The 18432-nt window shown below is 37.2% G+C and overlaps 1 protein-coding gene across 3 annotated transcripts in view; it reads left to right on the top strand.

The window, feature by feature from the left end:
- The window catches only part of LOC121955080 (bromo adjacent homology domain-containing 1 protein), a 38179-nt gene that overhangs the window by 662 nt on the left and 19085 nt on the right, over positions 1-18432 (top strand). For 2 of the 3 annotated variants that reach the window (XM_088089305.1, XM_088089307.1), the window contains exon 2: positions 12397-12515. The exons of the other annotated variant lie outside the window; for it this stretch is intronic. The gene's annotated coding sequence lies outside the window, so the exon portion shown is untranslated. The remainder of the gene's footprint in view (positions 1-12396; positions 12516-18432) is intronic. 3 annotated transcript variants of the gene reach the window in all.

Below are 18432 nucleotides of genomic sequence, written 5' to 3' on the forward strand. Positions count from 1 at the left end.
TCATGTCTGGAGGACGTTGCAGAGGCAGATAATGGCCATGGTGATGAAGGAGATTCCCAGGGAGTGGTACTCAGTCGGACTGGCCGTGCAATGTGTGTTATCATATCATAGCCCCCCTTCCTCCTCCTTCTCCTCCTCCTCCCTCACCTCCTCCACCAGCAGCAGCTCACTAAAGTGTAAAGACATAATAATGCTTTGTGTGAAACAAGGTCAATTATAGGCACAGCCAGCTCACTAATATCATGATTGGCTGAATTGGTTGCACACCTGGGTGTCAGCCCTTCTGTATGTGTGTGTGTGTGTGTGTGTGTGTGTGTTTTGTGCGCGAGGGGTAGCAAACTTTATGGCACATCAGCCTGTGGCATTTCATGGAGGTATAATTTGCTGTGACTCATTTTGGGCCTTTAACGGGCTACTTTGGGTTGAGTGAAAATAAACAGAAGAGCCACTGTAAACCTCGGAGAGGGGGAATAACTGTCCGTAAGTCAGGGTGTTTCGGTGTGTGCAGGTAAATGAAAAGGCGTCACAAATGCCGAGGCAATTAGCCCACATCACAGTTTGCCAACCGGGTCATAAAGACAATGAGCACATTACTGATGATGCTGTTATGACATCAGATAGATAACCCTCCAGTGGCTCAATGAATATGCTACAGGATGTGCACTGTTGTTGAGAGATCTGTTTGTTACTTTAGTGACACACAAAACAGCTACAAAGAGACTCAAAACAACCACAGTGAGACACAAAAAGACCAAGAAAGACTCAAAATTACCCCAAAGAGGCACAAAATGACTTCAAAGAAACACAAAATGACACAATAGAAACACAAAATTACACCAAAAAGACTCAAAACAACCTCAAAGAAACACTAAATTACCTCAAAAGGATACAAAACAACCATAAAGAGGCACCAAAAAGATACAGAGATTCAAAACAACCACAAGGAGACATAAAAAGACTCCAAAGAGTCACAAAATGACCAGAAAGGACACAAAATGACTTTAAAGAAATGCAAAATGACTATAAAGAGACTTCAACCAACCACAAAGAGACACAGAGAGATGCATTTTTACCCCAATAAGACACTAAATGACCCCAAAGAGACTCAAAATGACCACAAAGAGACACAAAAAGTACCTCCAAGAGCCACAAAGCAACTACAAAGAAATGCAAAACAACAAAAGACATAAAATTACCCCTAAGAGACATATAATAACCCCGATAAGACACAAAATGACCTCAAAGAGACACAAAACAACCACAAAGAGACAAAACACTACTACAAGGACAATCAAGTACTTCTATGGAAGTAGAAATACACAGGTTTTAGCAGCAAAATATACCCCAAGTATCAAAAGTAAAAGGACTCCTTCTGCCAAAATGTCCATCTGACTGGCATATAAACTGTATAATTGTACACTAACCGTAACAGTAACAACTGTGTGGCGGGTTGAAGTGACCCTGAGCTTGTTTTAAACAGAGAATAACAACTTCTGCCCTCCAACAGGTGATTCAGAGTCCCTTCATTTAAACACACCAGGCTGGAAAATTCATTTTTACATCAGTAGCGATGTCCTGATCAAAGTTTTTTGCCCCTGATCCCAATCTGAGTCATTTAATTTAGAATATCTGCCGTCACTGAGTCCCAATCTGATACTTGTATTTATGTGGATGATACAGCCGCTCAATGCAAACTTCAAGTACTTAAAATTCTTAAAATCAACACAGTGTGTATGCCTGACAGTTTGCAATTAAATACAAGAAAAATGTCTGCTTCCAAACAGTTCCTTAAGAGTTTTTATATTATTTTTACAAAATAAAAAAGTAAACAAACTACGTATATTTTTTTAACTGGCTCTTATTACAATTCCACTTAGTGCAGCATTTGTTTTTTTTCTCAACATAATAACAGATTTAACAAAATGAAATGTGTTGTCAGAAATAGCTCTCAAACCCATTTAGTGTAGTATTCTAATAAAAGTACAGAACACTGTAAATTAGTTATATAATCACAACTCCACTTTAAAGTAGTGTTATAGCTGAACTTTTAACATTCCCAGTCACAACAAATAAAAATCGGTCACATTTCCTCTTATTACAGCATTGTACTAAAACTAGTTGAAAATTAAACAACAAAACATTTAATTCCGCTTTAAGTTGTGTAAAAGCTTAAGTTGAACATAAAAAATGAATCTGTTTCTAATCACTAGAGTAGCAGCATTACAATAAAACCTAAATATCTGCTGAAAATTGTGCTCTCAGATCTGATTGTGACATCCGTTTACATCAGTGTATCCTGTTGCTATAATGATAATAATGATAAAATTTAAAACCTAACAATGTATGTATACATACACCCACGTATATACACATAAATAAAATTAAAATCATTATGCATACATGGATACCATAGCTCTGGAAATAAGTGCAGCACAGGCCAGAGGTGGAAAACAAATAAAAGAAATAAAAATGTAAAAGAAGACCAAAGTCAATGTGCTGCTGTGTAAGATCTGAGTCTGGGGATATTATGTGGTCATGACTGTTTGGTGTGTTTTTTATAGGTATGTGTTGTTTGTGTAATTACATGTCTAATTTGTAGATGGACTTCTTGACTGGAGCTGCCTGAGGGCGGAAAATAGGACAATAAAGTCGTATTGTATCGCATTGCATCGCATCGCATCGCATCGTATCGTATCGTATCGTATCGTATCGTATCGTATCGTATCGTATCGTATCGTATCGTAAAGCTTCAACTATGTTTCATGCAGTTTTGTAGTTTAGTGGTTCATAACTTTGGGGTTTGGCCCGTTCAGAAGGTCACAAGATAAATATGAAATCATGAGGTGATTAATGAGGCAGGGACGAAGAAAAGCAGACATGTTTTGAGACGAAAATTTCCATTCAGTTTTTGGACTTTGGACTGAATCTCTGCCTTTGTGTGAAATGAATTGGATAATTGGTTGCTTTTGTATTAACTCTGGTACAAAGGAGGTCCGACAGGAGCAGCTGCAGCTGAAAATCCTTCATGTCAAATGAAGAACTGAATCTTAAGACTGAGAAACTGTTCAGTGGAGAGCAAATAGATCTGTAATTTTTTTGTCGTTATTACTGGACGATTGTTGATTTAACTGATTCTCCGGACATTGTGACATTGACTGCCTCCCCTCTCCCAACCTCACCCCTACACCTACCCTTAAACTCACTCCTCTCCCCCTGTTCTGATAATATTAGTATTTTTTTTAACAAATTTTGTCAATTGGGGTTTCATTTACTAAAGCACAATACACTTTTTTGTCAACTAGACAAAAAATCGCATAGATTTCTGTCAAATAGGGTAACACAGACTTGTTGCTTTCACTTTGTACAGAGCGATCATGTAGTGCCTACTAATCTCCCAAAGGCCCATTTTAAAACATAAAAACTGAAATATATGTGCTTGATGTATCTAATAACTCTCGACCACTGTGATCAGTTTTAGTGTCTCAGTTAAAGCAACTCTCTTACTGAGTTAGACCTTGTTCATTTTATGTTTTATCGTTTTTTTAATCACTAGTAACTGCCACCTTTAGTGGGCCTAATTCTTCTTCATACTATCATAAACGACTCCTCTTTTTCTGCCAAGTCTCCTTTTTCGGGGCCGCCTTGAGACTCTCGCAGTGTAAATGAAAAAGCGATCTGCCAGGCCGCTCTTTGACACGCTAGTTTATTGTGGTTGAACATTAATCTTTTGCTGTTTCTTCAGCAGACTTATACCTCCCTGTGCAGCGCCTCTATACCACACTCTTTCTTTGATCCAACAGGCCGCACCCCACCTCACTAAGCCATCATAAATGTCATAAAACTTAATATAGAAGTGTTTAAATGACTCACACCTAGACCCGTCATTAAATAGCCATGCAGGCCTAATAACCGAGCCATTACTGTGAAGGCAATCCTCTGAGAATGATCAGCGGCGCTCTGCCAACAGACAAATCAAAAGCTGAGATCATCAATGAAGTGCGGGCCGTTGGAATAGTTTCTGGATTATTTTATGATCATGCTTATTTTCATTTATTGTATTCCAGCTTTAATAAATGCTGTTCAGTCATGTTAATCGTTTACAGGACTTTGGCTTTAATTTGACTTTTTGCAGTATTTCTGTCCCACAGTCCTGTCAGTTATCCGTGAGGCAACGGTGGAAAGTAATTAAATACTCAAGCACTGCACATATATTTCTGAGGTATTTGTACTTTACCTGAATAATTCTACTTTATGCTTCTTTTACTCTGCAATTTTGGAGATTTTTTTCCATCTTTTTATCCGACCGCATTTATCTAACATAGGGCTGCAACTAACAATTATTTTTGTTGTCAGTTAATGTGTTGATTATATTCTTGATTAATCGATTTGTTGCTTTTTCTATAAAATGTCAGAAAAAACGTGAAAAAATATTTATCAGTGTTTCCCAAAATTCTCAAATATCTTGTTTTGTCCACAACCCAAAAATATTAAGTTAACTGTCAATGAGGAGTAATGAAATCAGAAAAAATCAGAATTTTTGTTTTTCTTCAAACTGATTAATTCATTATAAAATTAGCCGGCAATTTATTTAATAGTTGACAACTGATCAATTACTCTTTGCAGCTATATCTGACAGATTTAGCTTCAAGTTTCTTCACAAAATAAAATTTTACATTAAAATAAGCTTATAAAATACAATATTGTCAGCCTTGCAGAAAAAAGTTAACGCCCTTGTCGCAGTTTTGAGTTGTCAGCAGATCAAGAAAATAAACATTTAAACTGAGATGGCTTATAAATAATAAATGTTTGTTTAGGGATAAAATACAAATTTGTGTAAACATGATATTTCATGAAGGCAACAAAAGACAATAGTTTCTTCATGAATCTGCTCACAACAACATCTGTGTTATTTAGAGTAAGCGGGTTATTATTCCTGGAAAGACACATTTTTCAAATGTGTACATATATATATATATATATATATATATATATATATATATATATATATATATATAGTTGATTTAAACACCACAAGCTGAGTGCCATCTAGTTCTATTATATTGGAGAGAACACAGACATCTTTACGGCCGATATCGCCAACATTTGGCAACTCACACCAAAACAATCTAGACTGATAAAAAGCGCTACAGGTAAGAGGTAAAATGTGTGTTTTTGATTTTGAAGTGAACTGTCCCTTTAAATACTTCCTCCACCACTGTATATAAAATAGTTATATAATAGTTATTTACTATGCTGTTTTTTGGGGGGCAGATTTTGAGCACAGCTGTGTCCTGACTCAAGCCTTCTGTTGAATACACTTCTGTACACCTTTACTAATAATTCACTAACTGAGCTTTTTCTTTTACCTGTAACGCCACAAACATACAGCAGTCCTTGGAAAAACACCTCGGATCTGTTTGACTGACTGTAGCTTTACTTTAATTTGAGTGTGACACCAAATCAAATATTGTGTGCATCCATGTGTGTTTACACTGGTTGTCATTCGAGCGGCTCCGTACGGGAGCGCCGTCCGATGAGGAGACAGATTAGCGTCATGGTTGCTTGGTTTCATTGGAGGAGGTTATGTTTATGTTCATTCGCTGTCATTGTCCTGAAGAAACCTGGCACATGTATCCACGCAGGTGTGTATGCACTGAAATGAGTCACATCTGCTCGGCTGTTTTATTTTTTTTTAAATTTATATTTTTTTTGCTTCATCAATGTTTAACAGAGTTCACGTTTCTATAAGAGCTTCTGGCCTGAGGTGACCCCGTGGATAGTGTGAGATTTTAATATGTGTGGCTGTGGCCTTTCATGGTGATATATGTTGAATTTTATAATTAACCCCTGGCGGCCCTTTAAGCACAGAAGCTCTGCTCTGATTATTGAATTAATTTTCAATGCCCTGCCGCTCTGAGTCCGCTGTAGCTCAGACGCTTTCATGTCTGCGCTCAGTTTGAAACATGTAGAGACTGAATGAAGAATGTTAGTTACTGAATAAGTGTGTGTTTGTGTGTGTGTGTATGCGTTCAGATGATGTATGAATGTGGATAGAGGTTGGAATTGCCTCTGGTTGTTACTTAGTGTTAATGTGATATTAATTGTATTTATTTATTTATTTATTTAGGTGTTTTTTGCCTTTATTTGACAGGACAGAGTGAAAGCATGAAAGAGGGGGAGAGAGAGAGAGGGGATGATATGCAGCAGAGTTACTGTTCGTTTTAACCAGAATCTTAAATTTGGATTTAATATTAACCCTTTGAAACCTGAGCTAGTTGGCATAATTGTTAATATACAGTATATGGAAATGAGTAAGTGTGTACTTCTTCCTGCTCTGTGATATTTAAATTTAAGTGGCTTGAGTATTTGTTTAGTGAGATTGACATATAGGTTTTTTGTTCATTGCACTTGTTTGCTTTTATTTGCGTTTTCTTTTGATTTAAAAAAAATATTTACATGTTCTTAACAAAGATTCAGTCATGGGAATGAAAAGAAGCAATAACCCCAAAAAATTACAAAAAATTAGAGAATTACCTGAAAATTAGCACAAAAAAAGAAAAAGTAAAAAAAAAATCAAACAAACAAGAGATGATCTAAAAAGGAAATTTTTAAAAATTATAACAGTTTTTTGTAACATTGTTTAAAATGTCATTATTGTAATTATAAATATAGTTAAATTTCCCGAGCCCCTTCCCCCAAATCTACTACATAACTCGTTATTTGTGGAACATTTCTTACCAAATTAATTGCCTTTTTTTCATGTTTTTGAAAAAAATTTAACCAATTCGTTTCATAAGAAAAGCTGCAGAATTACATTCAGCGTCCTCCTCTGAGAACCCACCTCCCGTCCTTTTCAAGGTCAACATGCATAAATGTACATTAAATTAGCACAGAGTAGACACCGTCTTACAGTCTTACATAAACTGTACATGTAAAGAAATACAAAGCAACGCACAAAACAAGACAGACAGAAAAAATGAAATGAAATTACTTTTTAAAAACCTGTAAAGAATCTGTTTTAGTCTAATTTTAGTCAGTGTTGTACTCATAATGCTGCATGATGCTGTAATTGGCTTTACTGAGGGATATTTCTCCTCGCTGTAAAAAATCCATTGAAGAGTAAACATACCTTGAACTATGTGTTTAGTCAAACGCTGAGAATGTGTATTTGACTTACTGCACCACTGTCATATTTTAGAAATGAATGCCGAAAGTTTTATATTACTGATATGATCGAGGTCTTCTGCTTTCACTCAGAACTTCAGTTAAATGAATGATCAGTTATAAAAATGCTCAAACTGTGTTGTTGAGGCGGACGAGCATTATCAAGGACGCATCATGTTTAGATGAAATTCTTGGAATATAAAGGGAAATATCGTCATTGGGGTTGAATCTGCATTCATTGATTTTGTTTTGTCCGCTCTTTGGGGGAAGCTGAACAAGCTGAAAACACAACGTACAGATGGTGAAGGGATGACGTGTTTTTGTAGGCCAGCCAGGAAGTAAGCATCGAACTTCCGCGTTTTTGAATGGGATTTTTGATTACCGCCAAAATAAGCTCTGTGACGAACACGAGTTTATGATACTTACACATTTTGTTTAGCATGATAATCTTCACGGATGAACACCATTTTTGTGTGTTTTGAAGCGTAAATGAAATCGCCAGAAGCAAAAAACTCACATACATACACGAACTACATTGTGGTCTCACAACTTATGTTTACTACAAACACTGTAAAAAAAAAAAAAAAACACAACGGAAAAATATTATAAACAGATAAATGTACAAGTTCGAATGTGACTGTAAAGCTGTAAAGGCAGACAAGTGAGTTTAATTATTTTCCGCGTCCGCTGTGATGACGTCTAACGTCCCCGAAAAACACTGTAGTCCCATTTAGCCACTTGTTAGCAACCGCCTTTTTTAAGACCAGTAAAACCTTAAAAGTTCAAAAATTGTGTTAAAGCAGATGTATTTTATGTCTTACATCATCTAAATATCTTTAGCCTGTGTTAACCACCGACCTTATTTAAGAAAATTTACCGAAAACCCATTCAAAAAAACCCAGACTTTAAAACGAGGGAACCGGAAGTGCTAAACGGCTAACGGACTTCCGTGTTTTAGGACTCATTACTTCACTGCTGTATTGCCGCCTCGTAAACTTGTAACATGTTAAACAGCTGCTTATTTAAACACTCACACATTGTATATTTCTGTTGTACCTGCTTGTGGTTACAGTCTGAACAATATGACGTGAATTTGGTGTTATTTTTCTGGCAGCCCCCTAATGAATGCTCAATACTGGCTGGCATTTTTCTATCAGCTCCTGTAGGAAATATCCTTAAATGATCAATATCTGCAGCTGGTTTATTACTCATAACAGATTTTGGAGCTGAGAGTAACTAATCAATACCAACCAGTTTATTTTTGGTTTCACAGTCGGCAGAGATGTTCTCAAATTGAATCATCACATCCACAGGTGACGATTTAAACATGTAAAATGTTTTCTAAGACAAATAAATGATTATTTCTCAATGTAACAATAGAACTGATTGGCTCAGCCCTGTTTGAAAAAAGGAGGTATTGATTATTTGGCACAATGTGACAATCACTTGAGTTTCTTTCCCACCGCGCAGAAAGGCTCGGCCTTTAACAGGCACCTTTTCAAGAGTTTGAATTGATTTAATAACAGTGTATTCAACTGTATAATTTGGTCCTTTGAGCTTTTTTGACTTAAATCACCATTTCTTGCCATTTAAAAGGGTTTGGAGTACTGAAGTGGCTTTAAACGTTACTGGAGAAAAAAAAAAAACGCTATGAATTGCTCCTGCCAGAACCCATACACCTAATATTTGTATGGTGACTGAGAGTATTTAAGTGATCAAAACAACCTTAAAAAACTGTTTTTGCTCAATTGTTTTGCAAGAGTTTCTCTATCGAACTGGTGGCAGATTGTGTGCAAGAAATGTTAAGGCTGGGTAACGACACCCTGCTATTTTCAGATGCCTGTTCTGTGATGCCGTTTGTGGCTCTAATGACAGACAAGATTTAAAAAAAAAAAAAAGGGTAACTAGTGAGTTTCAGATGTCAGCAGTAAGTAATTTGTTTCTTTTAATTTACACATAAAGTCATTCATTTATCAGATCAGTGCCAAACGCTGTCGACAGGCGGGATCTGTGAAGCACACGGCTCCGCTCAGAGCTTTTTAATAAGGTGCAGATACTGATGCTGCAGCGTGAAGCACGTCTGGGTCAGTAACAGGCGGTTTAGACGTTGTGGCGATGTGGCTGGTTGCATGCAACACGCAGAACCCGTCTATGTTATGACAACTTATATGTTACATATGTTGTTCCTCAAAACTGCGTTGTCTTTGGTGAAAGTTTTTGCATCATCATCGTGCTGTCAGCTGCAGAGTCGACTTAAAGTAGACTCTGTTGGAGGATTAAGGACTTTTTGACCACTGAATGCACTTTTTGGGCTACTTTTTTAAATGACTTTGTTAAAAAATATCACATTTACAACAATACGGCAGGTCAACCATATTTAAGTATGTGAGAATGAATCTGAGTAGAAAAAGAAAGATAAAAAGAGAATTCTTCAGCTAAAATAAATAAAAATAAGAGTTCACTTAAAATATATAAAGATACAAATGATAAATAATTTAACACAAATAACACAGAATGAAAGTAATTAGTCTTCATTTGAAAGTAAACATATTACACCCAAAAAACAGTTTAAAAAACCATTGACTTTCAGTGCTAAAATGCTATTTCATTGGCAGGTTTTTGGGCTAATTTCTGGGAGTATAGTTGCTGCACCTTAATAAACTAACGACTGTAAATATAAATATGCATCAGACCCTCGTGACTGCAGATGTTACCTCAGCTGTTTGGTTTTTTTAGATTACATTCTCATAAACCTGAGTAGTTTTTATATCCGTATGCTCAATACAGAGTGGTGTAATGTAGCCAGGTACTCTACTGATGTACTCATTTCCAGGTACTTACATGTAACTTTCCATTCTCTGCTTCTTTATACTTGTATTATAAAACACCTCAGAGTGAAATTTTATACTTCTAAGTTTGACAGCTATAGTTATGTTGTATGACACATCCAAATTATATGGAAGGCTGTAACTATAATTGAGGACACTGAGGTCATGTCCTTGGTATTCACTCTGGGAAGCTCGAGGTGGGCGGAGTTTACATTCGCAGTGTGAGAATTTTCTGGATGTATTAAACGAAGTATATTCAAATACATAAAATAAATGAACCCCTTGAAACCCGGATTGACATTGATTTTCTGGTGCCGCGTCGAGATGCCTTTCACAAGCTATTTAACCCTTGAAACCTTAGCAAACTGGTTTGATTTTTTTGGAAAACATGAGAAAAAAAGGCAAGAAATTTCCTGCAAACTGCAAGAAATTAGTAAAAGGGGACAAGAAAATGACCTGAAATTAGTTTTACAAAAGGGAAAATAACAGTTGTTGGTGATCGGCCTTTAACAGTGGTCTGCAGCTTGGCAGGCACCTTGCCTGGGTGACACCCCCTCCACCTCACATGAGAAATTCAGACGACATCCCCTTAGAAATGTAGATATGATATGTGTGAAATATACAAATACACTGTGTCTGTAATTTGCAGAAACATTAAATGCCAGCATTTTCGTCTGGTGACTGGTCTGTTGGACTTGATGTGATGTCTAGTTGGTCCAAGTCAGTAATGCAGAGTTTCATAAAACCTTAGTTTAATGAGGAATTCAACAAAATATACAAAAATAGAGATATTTCGACAGCACATTGGATATAGAGGTTTCTTAGTCTGCAGAGGGGTTACACTGGTAAACAGGTTTTAAGGTGTACTGTGATGTGAAAGTTGATAATTATCATTTCCTGTTCAGTTGCTTTTTGATGATATTGAAAAAAATGCAAAAATGGTTGAATCGCACCTTTATATTAAATTATTTTTAAAAAGGGAGACTTCTTATACACACTTCTGTTTAAAAATGCTTTAGTCTCAACTATTGTGATAAAACATTTATTTATTTAAGGCAGTCCAAAACATTTAAAATTGCAATAATATTGTATTGTGATTCAAGTATTGTGGTAATATTAGATCTGAATCACCAGAATTGCCTGGCAGGTAATGCAGTGGTGACTCGGCAAAAGATTGATATTGCAACATTTTCCATGGCAATATTACATCCATAAACTGACGCCAAGAATCAGTTTTTTATTATAGCTTATTAATGTTGCAAATAAAAATAAAACTTTTGGTAACATACTAGAGTAATAAAATCAATTGTTTGCAGGCCACTAGATGCAGTTTGCTGCAGTAAAAATGATTGAAATGAGAAGATCAGACTGAAAACTTTATCTTATTAGGTATAAACAGATTTTGACTGATTTATTCTTAAGTTGCAGTTAAAAAAAGGCAATAAATCGCAATGTATATGTTGCAGCAATTCTCAGCATAGTGCAATACATTTAAAATTGCAATTATGTTGTATCGTGATCTAAGTATCGTGATAATATTATATCAGAATCATCAGAATAAATGTTGGCAGTATTATGTACTTTACATTTTAACAATGTTGTGTCTAACATTTTCTTACATTTAGGCACAAAAACCTCATGGTTGTAGTGACTGAAAACTTTATCTTATTAAATATAAACAGATTTTGACAGTTTTTTTTTTTTCGTAATTTGCAGTTTAAAAAGCAATGCATCACAATATATTTAAATTGCAATAATGTTGTATAAGTATGGTGATAATATTGTATCAGAGTCTTTTAAATACTCCCATTCCGACCTAATATAGCTGTTTAAAAGTGAGTTTCATCTCTCCTTTACATCCCATAACTCATCATAACTTTTTTTTTTTTTTAAATGTGAAGCCTTTAAAAACCATATCTCCCACGCACCACATGGGACACTGTTGATATGGTCTTAAACGCCTTCCTGCTTCACATGAATGTCTCCGGACGTGTTTTAACCGTCTGCTGGTTGACTGGTCGCGGTTCAGTCACGACAAATGACAGGGTGAGGCTGTCTGTCGTCGTGGTGGGGGGGCAGCAACATCCATCGGCCGTGATGTAGCGCAAGTTAACCTCGGATATACTGCAAATATTTTAGTTTCTGACCCCCCCGCCTTAGCAATAAACAGCTGTTTGTCCGTCATTGGAGGACGGGGGTGTCAAGCGAGGCTGGTCCGTTTGGCAATTGGTTCAGATTAAGTTTTCTGCAAATCGGTGGAAGCCCAACCAGGAAGAGCGCGCGCACACACACACACACACAAACACACACACACACACACACACACACACACACACATCTCGCAGGCAGCGCCACCACCGACCGTCCTCTCTCTCTCTCTCTCTCTCTCTCCACTCCTCCCCAGCTCTCCCAGTTACGGAGCTCTGCCATCGCACCAGTCCGGCGGCTTCCTCCCCCCCTCGTCTCTCCACCTTCACCACCGGATTTCTTCGACGGTTCCCGGCTGTGCTGTGAGGGAAGCGTGTAAGTTACCAGCTCCATTTTTTTTGTTGCTATTTCGCCCTGAATGTTTGAAGTTGTTCCGACTGCCCAGCCGTCCAGAGAGGAGCGCACAACCCATTTTTTCGCTTCGTGCACCAGAAGCGATACACGGGGCTGCTGCTACGTGCCAGATCCTGCAACCGGGACCGGGATCGCAACCGTGTCGGTAATCCGGTTCGAAAATGTGATCAGGAGGGGTGACTGCCCTTTATTTTGCTTGGTGTGTTTGGTGTGTGTATTCGGGTAGCCCCCCTCCTCCTCCTCCTCCCCTCTCCAGCCCATATTTAGAGCCTGGCTGGCTACTTCAGATGGGCAAGCTACGTCAAGCTGTACTGTATCCATCCTACTGTAACGCTCGGCCACTGTATGTATGTGTTTACCCGTGTAGTCGCCTGTGAATGTGTGCGTTAAAGGTATGCGTGCATGCAAAGCTTCCTGCGGATGGTGGTGAAGCTCGCGGCTGCGGTGCAAGTCTCTGAAGGAAACAAACAAACACTGACCTAATGTTTGAAATTCTTCTCCTTTTTATCTTGATCAAACCTCAGCGTGCCTCGTGCTGTCTGTCACCAGCTGTGACATGGAAAAAATGTCAAATTAGAGCGTTAATCTGATCCCATTGGTTACCCGGCTGGTTGTTTATTTTTTGGATGGCTCTATCTGGAAGTTGAAGGAGGAAGGCTTGAAAATCAAGTGGATGAGGTGTTAATTTACAGGTGTTCATATTGGCTGATGAGCCTGATTGTCGCATGTGAGTGATCTGGACTTAAAGAGCTGTTTTTTGGAAGGTGTATTGTATATTGGCTGGATATTGTGGTGGTTTGTAATAGAAAATGGCTTGTGACACCTCAAAATGAAGCTAATTCAATATTTCTGACTGAATTTAATTAAATTATTGTAATTTTAAAAACATTTTAAGAAATGCAGAGTGTTCGTAACACCTATTGCGATATATTGCGATTTATTATCTTTTTTCAATTATAAATTTTGTCCCCAAACAGAAAAACGTGTTTTATCTAATGAGATAAACTTTAAAATATAAAGTTTCAATCTTTTTTCCCCCAACAAAATATACCTAGTGGACTAAAGCAATTTATATTATTTGTTAATTATTTGTGGGCTGCCATTTTTTCCCCCTTAATATTAATTATTTCATTTATTTAAAAAATCCACACTGGTGTATTTTGTTTATTTTTTGGATGGCTCCACCTGGACGTTGAAGGGGGAAAGCTTGAAAATCATGTGGATGAGGTGTTAATTTACAGGTGTTCGTTTTGGCTGAGGAGTCTGATTTTAGCATTTTTTGGCTTGCCAGTCACCTCTGACTGAATTTTTAAGGCACAATACAATGTAATTGTAATTTTTCTTTTTTTTTGCGATATGCAATAACACATATTGTGATACATTGCAATTTATTACCCTTTTTTCCAACTATAAATTATGTCCCCAAACAAAAAATGTGTTTTATATAATGAGATAAAGTTTAAAATAGTTTCTCACTTAAATCTTTTTTTTTTCCAGCAAAATATACCTAGTGGACTGAAAAAAACAATTGATTTTATTTTTGTACTGGACTACCAAAAAATAACTTACTTTCATTATTTATGTAATGTTAAAAGTCGATATTGGTGTCTGTGTATCAATACAGTGTTACTGAAACAATGTATTATAATACTGTGTTACACCCCTCATTATTTCACAAGAAAACTCAACAATTTAGCTGCTTTATTAGAGAGGGGAGGGAGAGGATAAGAGGAAGTGTATGTATTTTTTATTTTTATTGCATTATCTACCTGAAAGTTGAAGGACGAACTCTTCAGGTGGGTGAGAGGTTGATTGACAGGTGTTCGTATTGGTGAGCGTGATTGAAGCATGTGAGCGATCTGGAGCTGCAGATTTGGAGATGATGTCTTCACGGTGTATTGCGTGTTGCTGATTGGACGGATAATGTGGTAGTTTATTTTTTATTTTTTGGCTGGGTAGATGGGTAGGTTACCGAGGAGGAAGTAGATATACTCTCCTTTATCTTTCAGAGGCTGAAAGGCGGGTTTAGTGTAAACCAGAGAAAGAAATGTGTACCTGGTGTACCTGTGTGTACACACACCACTGCAAGTTCCACCAAAAGTGTTTTTTATCCATCTCAGATTGTCTGATTTGGAGAATTAAAGAAAAATCAACAAATAAAGGACTTTATGAAATTCACGAGAGAGGGGAGGAAGGCAGTGAAAAGAGTAGGTTATGGTTTTTTGGGGGGTTTTTTTTGCTTAAGTAAAGTTGTATATCATGAGATCCATCAGTGTTTTCTGTGTTTTTAGAATAATATTACTTCATTCTGTCAATGATTTTTAAGTCAAGCAGTGGAAAAGTCTGTTATTGAAGTCAGCGCCAAAGGAAATGCAGTGTGGATAAGGTGTTAATGTTGACTCATGACACGGTTATGATTTTAGCATGAAAGTGATCTCGACCGGCAGAGTTTGAGTTTGTTCTGCAGCGTGTGTAGCATGTTGCTGATCGGCTGAAAGGGCTTTATGAACTTTAAATTTTTGGCTTGTGACACATTTTTAAGCCAGTATGTCTGATCCTTTATGATATGAGTTATGGCTTTAAAGTTGTGAGCAGTTCTTGTCTCTGAATTTCTCATTTGAAAGATGTTTTCTGTATTTCACGAGCAAAATCAATAAATTCAGAATGGGAAATACTCGGGGAGAAATTGGGTTTCATGACAGTCGCTGTGGTGTAAAGCATAGAGAATTAGGCTATAGAGGGTAAAATAAAAAGTTTGAATATAAGAAGTAAGCAAAAATATAAAATAATAAAAAGATGTGGCTTATGCTTCAATTTCACTCTTATATTTAAAATATGTGTAAGTGTAAAATATACATAATATGTTGAGTATGTTTATATCTATAATGCTACATTTTGCATTTTATAAGGAGCGTTTTTGTTTTTTTATGCCCCCAGCAGATGGGTCACTCAGGTATAGGTTCATATTACTACAATACATTAACATAAAATGCCATAACAAAAAATAAAATAAAAAATCAAGAACATTTCACATGCATGTCTTCTTTTTTGTTGTATCAAAAACGTACCAAACCATGAAGTCACTTTATCGTATTGAACCAAAGTGTAAATTTTGTGAAGCATTACTCCTCTATCACTAAATGAAACCGAGACTCTGAGACAGTTTCTCCCCCTCTTTCACGCTGCAGGAGTGTGTGTGCACTTTCTCGGGGTTTGGCGCTGCGGAGAGCGCAGATATTGGTTGTTGACGTTCACGTCATTGAACTTTACTATTTGCATGAGCCAAGACGGAAAACTTACAACAATATTACGATCTTACTGGAACATCAAGATGAGAAAAAGGCCGAGTTTTCTGACTTTAGTCCAAACAAATGAGATCACGGGAGCCACAACTTCAGCACAACGTTCGAAATTTTATTCCGAATTCTTTCAGACTTCGTAAATTTGTCTGCAGCAGTGAAATTACTTAGTCATCATTCATGAGGCACTTTGTCTGCAGTGTTGGGTTATATTTATTTTTTAAATAGCATGCTTTTAGTTGAATTTGGAGTCTAGTGCATGAAATATTCATAGTTTGTTTTGATGGTTACTTTTATGTATCTGTAATTTCACAGTGTACAAAGAGATTAATGCAGTCTCTGGATGTTTGTTAAATTTCAGTTTGTCCCGATTCTGTTGAATTCTTACTTAAACCGACCTGAGCTGCTTGTTTTACACACATCGTCTCCACTGTTTTGGGAGATCTTGCGAGTGTTATGATGAAAACGTTTTTAAAATGTATCCTGGTGAGGGGCTACGTGTCCTCGTCGCAGCGGCCCCACGTTCGAGTCCAACCGGTGTCTCTTTGCTGCATGTCCACCCTCTCTCATCCGCATTTCCTGTCAACTCTCTAGCTGTCCTATCAAATAAAGGCCATAAAAGCCCAATAAGTAATTAAAAAAAGAAGTATCCTGGTGCAGCGCTCGGTGTTTGATGCTCTGTTTTCTAACCAATTAGAGACGGAGCGCGGGGTCATTGATCTTCCCGTAAATGTGAGATTACTTCCTGAGGATCAGCGAGCCTGACTGTGTTTAAAGAGCCAAATTGCCGGAGAAAGCCGTGATAATATCTCACAGGTTATTTCCCCCAGTGTTTCCTTTTCCTACACTTTTTTTTAGCAGTGACCCACAGCTGCTGTTTGAAAATTATCTTTTTCAAAAGAAAAAAAAAGCTCAATATCAAGGTTAGATGTAAATCAGCAGACAAATAATGATTTTTTTAGGTAATTTAAATCATTCATCCGTCAGATTCTGGGACAGAAGTTGAATAGTTGTTTTTTGTTGGATTCAGAGTTTGAAGTGAAACTCGGCTGGATTTTAAAGTGTGTCAGTCTTGGTATTGAATTTCAGTCTCAGCTGGGCAAGGTCACACTGCAAAACGGATTACATCTCGTCTGAGGAGCGCAGAGTCGGTCGTCCTCTGACGGGGCAGAGACGGAGGGACGCGCTGAGAGATCACACGCCAAACAACGCTGTCGCTAATAACACGCTCCCAAAAATGGTTGCAGAGGTTTCTTTTGTTTCTTTCAAGGTGTTAATCTGTCCATATTAGGCTTATTTTCCTGTTAATGCTAGTATTTTGGGTTTCTACTAAAAACACAGCGTGAGTGTGGAGCGTTATGACTGTACAGGAGCTGCTGGAGGAATTTATGTGGATGTTTTTTCTATTTAACTTTATGTAAATCTCTTGTCGTCAGAGAAGGTAAACTTTTTACAGTCACCTTTAAGTCTTCAGTGGTTGAATGTCTCGTGCTCAGAGACAGTTTCAGAGATGTTTCACTTTAAAGTGGTCGAAATAAGGACGATATTGTTAAAAAGAAAACAAATTCTCACTCGTCGGACAGTTGCTGGGGTTACTTTATGAAGGCCGTGTGCTTGTCTCTAAAGTGTTTCTTTTAGCAGCTTAAAAACCACAGTTGGTCTTGCTGTGATTGGACGGCTGGTGACAGTGACGAGTGCAGCGTTTTACATTTTCAGCGCTGATTTTTAATCGAATATCAGATAAATAATCACAGAAGACATCAAGTGTAAGATTTCACACTAAAATGTTGCTGCAGTTCGAGGCTGGATTAAAAAAGCGTCTGAAAGGGACTCGATCACGCTGGTTGGAGCATCACGATGGCCGGTGTTCGCTTTTGGGCTACAAAATAGTGAGTCTATCTCTCAAAAGCAGCGTTTCAAAGATATTAAACATCAATAACATTATTTCGTTTGAATTTCTGGAGTGTGGAAAAGCATTACAGTGCGTGGTTTATTTCAGATAATATTACAACAATATTACAACGAGGTTTTCCACATACCTGCAGACAGAGTTTACTTCCTAAAAATGCTTTGATGGACACACAGCGCTACCAGCTAGAGTTCAGTGACCCGTGCTGATTTCGTTTATCTGGAGGTTATTTACGTATCTTTTGATGAATGAATGAATTGGTCAATTTCAGTTGACTAAAATTTTGTTGATTATAGAAAAAAAGTTTGTTTAAAGCCACGGTTTCTGAATAAAGCTGTGTGCATTTCTGTGTGGATTAAGACGTTGAATACAGCATTTATAGATACAGCATCAATATCTGCTTTATAATTTAAAAAAAGACAAAGGAGTCTAACGTTTTACAGTATGGGACTTTTAAAACTTTTTTTTCCATTAAAATCACAAGTTGTTTTTTTCTGTGAGGATGATAAAGAAATGATAGTAACTGCTGTCATTTCCTTTGAAATGCTGTTATAGAAATGGGAGTTAAGGAAGCTGTTTTTTTAAGTTTCATTCACCCTGGAGCTACATTTTGAATTTTCTACGTCCAGGATCTCTCTCAGTCTTAGGACCGCCTTCACGCTGCACGAGC

This window comes from Plectropomus leopardus, chromosome 16 (assembly GCF_026936395.1).
Source record: "Plectropomus leopardus strain MGB_pleo_1.0 chromosome 16, ASM2693639v1, whole genome shotgun sequence".
Taxonomy (NCBI): domain Eukaryota; kingdom Metazoa; phylum Chordata; class Actinopteri; order Perciformes; family Serranidae; genus Plectropomus; species Plectropomus leopardus.